Source organism: Cryptomeria japonica, chromosome 5 (genome assembly GCF_030272615.1).
Source record: "Cryptomeria japonica chromosome 5, Sugi_1.0, whole genome shotgun sequence".
In the NCBI taxonomy this organism is placed as follows: Eukaryota; Viridiplantae; Streptophyta; class Pinopsida; order Cupressales; family Cupressaceae; genus Cryptomeria; species Cryptomeria japonica.
In genome coordinates, this window is record NC_081409.1 from 224,574,544 (window position 1) to 224,583,059 (window position 8,516).

The window sequence follows — 8,516 nt, forward strand, 5'->3', positions numbered from 1 at the left end:
CAATACCCTCTTGAATGCTAAAGGAGTTTCATCTTCAGTTCTAGAGTCTGATGGAATAAGATCAATGAAGATTCCAGGCTCTTTCCTCTTCCTTCCTTTTTCCGAAACAACATCCATTAAGGCCTTGATGTCTTGGGATACTTTATCAACAAATTTGTTGGCCTTACCTTGTTGTTTCTCCCTCTTCTTACAATTGAATTAAATTTGAACCTCTTACTTCTTTTGTTTTGTAGTACCAAAAGAATTTTCAGCCTCATCAATTGGAGCATCAATCAACATCTTAGCATAAGCATCCATAATCTTAACATCAACCTCATACCCCATCTCCTCTATCCATATCTTTCGAGGTTTAACTGCTTCCATTAAGGTTTCATCCTTTTTGACCATAAAGCAGATCTCGATTGAGTATTTGTTAACAATGTGTTTCAGAACCCTCTCTCTGGATTTCATTGTTTTCTAAAATGCCTTGAAATAACCCCAAACCTTACCATCTCACTGGCTACCCAAGCTAGCAATAGATTGCTTCAATTATTTTCCAACTGGGATATCAAATGCCCATTGTCTTTTTCCAAAAGTGGGAGTTTCATTAAGGAAAAATAGCATCAAGCAGACAATGAGATTCCCATACCAGAATATCCCCTTTTTCTCTCCTTCAATCTTTCCAAGGTTAATTAACAACTCGTCATTCATTCATCCACAAAGATCTATTTTCTCATTTTCCCTCATAATATTATGTGTGATATATATGCAGAAGCTAGAAATAGAATTGAGACTATTGGATTGAGTTACCTTATACCCAATGATCATGTTGCCAAATCTGATGTCTCGAGTAGTGATGGTGTTGACCCTCATCGATCGTTGGTCTGAAGTTGTGTCAGTGAGTTTGTTAACTTGATCATTTGAAATATTTTTCTCTGAACGTTGATCAATCTGTGGCAAACCGGTGATGGCACTAATGGCCTCCTTCATGATCTTATAAGGCCTATCCAACCAAATGAACTCTCCATGAACTCTTCTCAGTACATATCAGATGATCTCATCTTCGAATTCAAAGATATCAAGAATTCTAGTAAACCCTAGATCCTCAATGTGCTTATATTCAGGTTTGATCTTTCCTAAGTCGCCCATCAACTCATTCATGTATATATTCTTAATGTCACTGGTACCTAGATCCTCAATGTGGTAGTGAATATATGCTCTAACGTCATTCACATAAACAACTCCTTCCGAAACACGTGAAAATGCACCAACTGAATCATCCAAGGTGGAAATATGTGAGCATTGCTTGAAACTTGGTCTAGGACGTTAACCTCGACAACATTTGGATTAGCAATGAAAGTAGGTGTAGAGGATGATCCAGCTTCCATGATGATAGATGATTGTGATAAATACCTGAGAAATAGTTGTCGGTGAATAACCCTAGAGAACTCTTTTGAGTGTTGGTGGAATCATTGATGAAGATTTTTAATCGCACTAAATCGCCTTACACTCGCTCTATATCGCTCTTAATCACTCTGAATGCAAGGTGATAAAAAATGAAGTGGATTCAACCTTTTAACGTTTGAGAAATCCTAATCTATCATTGATATGAATGTCTTCCAGTGGAACATACCGGATCTCGATCGAGCATCTCCATGCCGGATAAACCTTTTCCAATGTCTGGAACTTCTTTCAAATCTCCTCCCAGGGCTTCTGCAATATTTTCATGAAATTTGCCTCAATTACTCAATGAGCTTCCTACCGATGTAGGGGCAATCTCCTCTCTTGATTGAGCAACCAGAGCAATTCCATCTTCTAATTGATCATCTAACTTCCTGACCCATTTCTTGGTATAATCTTTTTGGATTTCATTGATCTTCTCTTTCACTTTATCATTTGATCCATCATTGTTAACTGGTGGATTTTTGCTTCTACAAAATTTGGTCGTGTGTCCAATCTTGTTGCATGCATAACATGTAACATTGTTCTTTTGAATTGATTTTTTATAACCAGTATAATTGCTTGAGTTGCATTGATTAGCCATATGTCCAAATTTTCCACATGCATGACATTTAACATTCATTATGCAATCTTTTGTCTTATGGCCATACTTATTGCATTTAGAACATTGACCGAGAGTAGAATTATAGTTCTGATTTGCTCTATTTCTACATTGCCTAGCCATATGACCAAATTTATTACAATCAAATCATCTACCATTAAATTTGTAAGCATTGAGTTGCCTTACCGATGTCTTCTGGTTCTGATCTTCATTTGCAGTATCGGATCTTTGACCTTGTTCAAATCCAAGTCCACTGGAATCTCCATTCTGTCTTTGGCTTTTCAATAATTCATCAAGATGTGCTGAACTAACCTTGAATTTGTCCTTGTACTCACTTGAAATAGTTAGATCATCTCTTAGGATTATCATCTGGCTTTCAAGCTCTTGATCATTGCTTTGGGATTGTACTAATTATGTTCTCAACATATCATTTTCATGAGGCAACTAGATGCATTCTTCAGATCTATCTTTCAGAGATCTCCCAAGGTTTTGATCATTCATCTTCTGATCTTCAATCTCCTTTGACATCCTTATACTTAGGGCTTGCATTTCATTCCTCATGACCATATTCTCTTGACTCTGCTTCTAACATTTTTCATTAAGGGCATTTTTCTCTTCATTATCTTGATTTTGCAGAAGTTCCTTCCTCCTAGCTTGAACATATGACAACCTCTCCTGTAGGATAAGAATGAATTCCTTTGTAGAATTTAATTCATCCTGTAACTTCAAGTTCTTCAACCTTTCAACATCATAATCTTCAAGTGCTACCTCAAGTTGCTTCTCCATACTCATTTCCATTGATTCTGTATTCGGGATCTCCCTCAAGTTGTTAGACTTCCTCTAAGGCACAAGGCTCTGATACCAATTTTTGGAATCCAAGAACACTAAGAGGGGGTGAATCAGTGTTCTGTCAGAATGTTCAATCTTATCCTTATTATAACATGCATTCACCAACCGGTAAACCAGTACATATATAATTGAAATAAGTAAAGCAATCAATGAACCAATCACACAAATAAATACCATAACACAGAGAATTTATACGTGGAAAACCTCAAAGAGGAAAAACCATGATGGGATTTGTGACCCACAATATCAATCCACTGAAAAGATATTACATAATATGGGGGCCTACACATGCAGGAAGGCTTACCGCCTAGAGCACACTACTCAACACAAAGGATTCTCACTGACTACAGTCACTTCTAATAAGAAAACATAAAACTGAACTCATTTAAGGCATTTGCTATGCCTGATTGAGTTCCGGTTTAAGCTCTGAGTATTCTGGTTTTGAAACCCTAAACCCTTATCGGAATAACCTTCACATTACTGATCTAATCACACAACATCCTCATTAAAATCATATTTTAAAATGATCTAACAATTGACCTATATATACCCTTACAATCCTTCATGACTCATGTCGGCTTACATGGATAATACAAAAATGATTATACATGTCAACTTATTACATATATACATAAATAACAAAATGATTTGTCAATTGTCGAATCTCCCAATGATGTCAGCCTCCTATACCGGTACCCATAGAATCCTTCCTACCGGTGAAGATACCTGCCAGTGTCGTTGAAGTGTCTGCTCATGAAGTGTCTATCGGTGAAGTACCAAACCAAAGAATGAAGTCGGAACATGTTGCCATCAATGACAACATATGAAACCAATCAAATGAGAGTTCATTGCCAACACGGGCATGAAACAAGAATATTGGGACTCCACAGATAGGAAAGCCAAAGTGTTGATCAGATTATGTCTTGTAAATTTTGTTCTCTTGAATGTTCATGAGAAAACAATTTCTCCGTGGAAGGAGCTTGGTGACATTTATCAGGGAAAGTCTTTGGTAAATAAGTTGTTCTTGAGGAAGAAGTTGTACTCGAAGGGACATATGTTGCAGAGCATCTGAATGCTTTCAACATTATCGTTGCACAGTTAACTTCTATGGGAGTAAAGATTAAGGATGAGGATCGTTGTATGCTTTTTTTGTGTTCCTTTCCTAACACTTGGGACCATCTAGTGATGGCTATCGGGAGTACAACAACCACTTTCTAAATGAAAGATGTGGTTGCTTAATTGTTGTCAGAAGAGGCACAAAGGAAATATTCTGAGATGGCCAAGGAGGCTCTTGTTGTTCAAGGCAGATGAAAGGAAAAAGGTAAGTAGAAGGACAAGAAATCTAAATCCAAATCGAAGGAGAGATCAAAGTCTCCTGGAAAGAAATCCAAGGTGAAGTGAAAGAATTGTGGGAAACATGGCCATATTTGAAAGGATTTCAAGGAAGAGAAAAAGAAGAAGAAGAGCTTTTCTAATACTGAATCTTCTCAGAGTGATGCAGATACCTTCATTGTTGAATTGGCAACTCAGACAACTAATAATGCCTAGTTAAACGATTCAGGTGCATCATTCCACATGACATCTCATAGAGAATGGTTCTTGCAATATGAGAAATATGATGGTGGAAAGGTATACCTGGCTAGTAATTCATCTCTTGAAATTGTTGGTCGAGGAAGAGTCATAATTCAATTTCCTAATGGATGAATTAAGGGAATTGATGGCGTAATGCACATACCAAGTCTTCTTGAAATTTTCTTTGTCAGTAAGTTGAATGATGCTAGTGTACAAGTTACATTCTCTAGTGGTGGCTATAAAATGACAAGAGACTCCATAGTGTTGGCTAAGGGTGCACGAGTTGGTACTTTGTTCAAGTTGGATGCATAATCCGTTCAATGCAACAATGCCTCTGAAAAATCAAGAAAAGCTACCTGGAAGGAGAATGTTTCAAGCTCAATGTAGGTTAAACTTTCTACAGAGAAAACAAAGTTATCACATCATAGACTCAGTCACATAGGAGGGAAGGGCTTAAAAGATCTAAAGAATAAAAATTTGGTTGAGGGGCTTGTTTTTTATTAAGGAAAATCAGGTTTTAAGGGACCCGAAACCCGCTTACATTACGATAGATGAACAAGAAAGAAACAAGAGAAGATAAGACCAAGACAAAACATCTGCAAAAAACCAGCACAAAAACTAGCAGCTGAAACAAAAGGACAGCAAAGAGCCAGCAAGAAACTGGCATCCAAAACCTAGCATTACAAGTCAAATGAAAACTTTTATAGACTCCTTAGCATTCTGAACCAAAAGCATCATGGCCTTAGCGACTTCTCTCAGATCATTATTCTCCTATTTCAGCTGAATGTCCTTCATTTTTGTCTCCATATCAGTGGTGGTCTGCCTAGTCCTTCACCTAGAGATTTGATGAGTGGAGTTGGAGGTCGGTATATCTTTAATGATTACCAAATCCTTATCTTGATTTTTCCTCTCTAAGTGATCCACCAAGGCATTCATATTTTGTGAAGAAACTCTCAAGACCTCAAGACTGTAGTTCATGAAGCTTTTCAAAGCCTTCTCAGTTTGAGCAACCCGAGTGATGATGTTATCGTTATCCGGCTTAGTCTTTTCTTTTACAATTCTAATAACGTCCTCCAGATGTTTCAAATCCCCTTTTATCAGGTCCTTTTTCGACCAGTCCTCCATCTCAATTTCCTCCTCAGCTTCACTGGTTTCCACCTCCTCACTCTTTTTCCCCGAATTTGTTTCCTTAATCAAATTGTGTATCTTATTTTCCAGGTCCCTCTGTTTGCCCTGAATGCTTGTTATGTTGTCAATAACCCACTTCTGGAGATTGAAAGACTCCAGTGTGCAATTTCGGGAAGTATTCAAAATAGTATTCGCCAAATCCCTACCCTGCTCAGTGCTCACGAATTTAGGGTTGTCTTCGTCCATTAAGTTTGGGGTGACATTCCTGCTATCCGAACCCATAGGGTTAGAATCAGGGTTTTCAGAATTGACATCTTTTTCCCCTTCCTCCTCTTCTCCAACGTTCTCTTCTTTCTCACTCTCCATTTTTGTCTCAATGTCCTTCCCCTTTTCCTCCTACAAATCATAATTCACCTTCGTGTCCACATTATCAATGTCAGCTCTCCCTTTTTTATGGGTAGGGGCATTAGATAGGTCATCATCAGACTCAAAATCATTACAACTCTCATAAACATGTGCATCAGTTACCAGGTAATCATCCTTGCTAACCCTAGCTTTTTCCTTCAGGTGTTCGTAAATGAGCAAAATAAGCCCTTGATGGTCTATGGGGTAAGATTTGGGATTTTTAGCATGGTCAGCCAAGCTCTCATTCAAGGAAGAAGCTAAATAAAAGGGCAGAGAAATCTTAACCCCATGACGGAAATGATTGAGAATTGCAAAATGATAATTGTAGATTTTATTAAATCTACCATCAACAGTAAGGAATTCCATCAAAACCCTTAACACTTTCTGCCAAAAAGACTTTACCTATTGGTGGAGGTAGTAAGAGACGTTGTCTTTCTTGGCAAGTCGCGCCTTCTCATCTTCAATTTTCGGGAATTTTTTAATCGCTTCAGCAGCAAACTTTCGGTCTCTATAGAAATTTATGCCCTCCTTCTGAAGACCCGTGACCTCCGCAACCAGATACTCATCAATCTTCCAGGTCTCCCCAAACAAAGTGACTCTGTTGTTGTTCCAGCCCCTAGCAAAGCCTTGAGACACCGATTTTCTGCTACCATGCAGCTTTTCCATATAGTCGGTGAATCCATATCTATGAAGCCTCCTCTACAATTTCCGCTCACTCTTCCAATTCTCTCAACCAAAGGGCTCATTCCGGTTTAAGTTACCTCCCATATTGAACAACAAGTCAAAGTCCCCAATGGTGTATCTCACAATTTGCAGGCCTAGATTTAACCACAAGTTCTTGAGCAAAATTCTGGGGTAAAAAAACAGAGTCCCATCCGTGGTTTTAAAGATAATAATAATGGCCGCACAAATCCAACACTTATTATTATAATCCCCATCACACATATGATCATAAAATTGATGCCTAATAGCAATCATTAACTGACAGTTCATTTTCCCCCAAACTTTGTCTTTGATTTCTAGACCCCAAAAGGTAATCATGATTTTAACTTGACCCATTAATGCGATCAAATAATAATTTCTCTCTAACATCCCTTTTACAATGGGCCTCTCTGATATATTTAACCTCCACCTTTAAATTGACCCCTTCATTAGCTAAAAGGTTCACAACCTTATTGTCGTCCCTTAGAGTGTGAGTTATGAGAATACTAACATAGTCATTTAATAACTTTTTAGCACTTTCAATTAAATTAGTAATATTCCAAGATTAAGAACTAGTACCTTTAAGAGCCTGAATGATGTTGAGGGAGTCCCCTTCCAGCCAATTTTTTTAAAATTTGAATCCCTGAGTAAGCTGGAGGCTTTTCAGCATAGGCTGAGCTTCAGCCACATGATTATTTTGGACCCCAAAAGGAGAAGCAATAGCAGCAATACAGACACCTTGAGCATTTCTGATGACTCCTCCCCCACCAAACTTCCCAGGGTTGCCTTTAACAATGCCATCAAAATTCACCTTGATCCATCCATGATCAGGAAATCACCAAACAATATTATCTCTCCTTGTCTTATTGTCAGATCTGCAAACTTTGTGGATTAAGTTCCATTTAGTAAGGATGCCTTTTTCAATTTCATTCATTTTAGTAAAAAACCATTGTTTATTGTTCCTATGAGGAATATTTATGTTTTCTTTTATAGCCTTGCAAAAAAATTCAAAGACCACCTGAGAAGTGCACTTAGCTTCCCTAAATATTATGTTATTTCTCTCTTTCCAGATTCCCCAGCAAGTCATGGGAAGGATCAAGGACCAAAGGTTCTTGATAAGAGGAAATTTGGTGGGAAAGGTCCATTGCCAAATAATTTCCTTGAGACTCTTGTGCATGACCCAATCAACTGTCCAATTCACCCAAAACTTACTCCAAATTTCCCAGGTGAAGGAGCAATGGATAAACAAATGATCAACTGATTCTTCCTCTTTCTGGCATAGCTCACACCTGTTAGGGAACATAAAACCTCTTCGGACCAAGTTATCAATAATGGTTGAGGGGATTGTTGATTGTAATTTTGAATTTGAATTTTGTGAACATTTGATATATGGAAAGCAACACCATGTTTCATTTTACTTTAGTCCTTGTAAATCTTCTGGCTTGTTTGATTATATTCGCTCTGATGTATTTGGTCCAGTAAATTTTTCTTCGTTAGCAAATTATAGATATTATGTTTCTTTTATACATGATTATTCGAGAAGGGCATTTGTGTATTTTATGAAAAGTAAATCAAAAGTGTATAGTCGGTTCAAAGAGTTTCAAAACTTGGTTGAAAATTAGACTAGTAGGAAAATTAAATTCTTAAGGACTATTAATGGCGGTGAGTTCTATTTTGTAAAATTTGATCAATATTGCAAAGACCATGGAATTAAAAGGCATAAGACTAGACCTTACACTCCACAATAAAATGGAGTTTCTAAAAGGTTGAATTGAACTCTGATGGAAAAGGCAAGAAGCATGTTGAGTGGTGCTGGCCT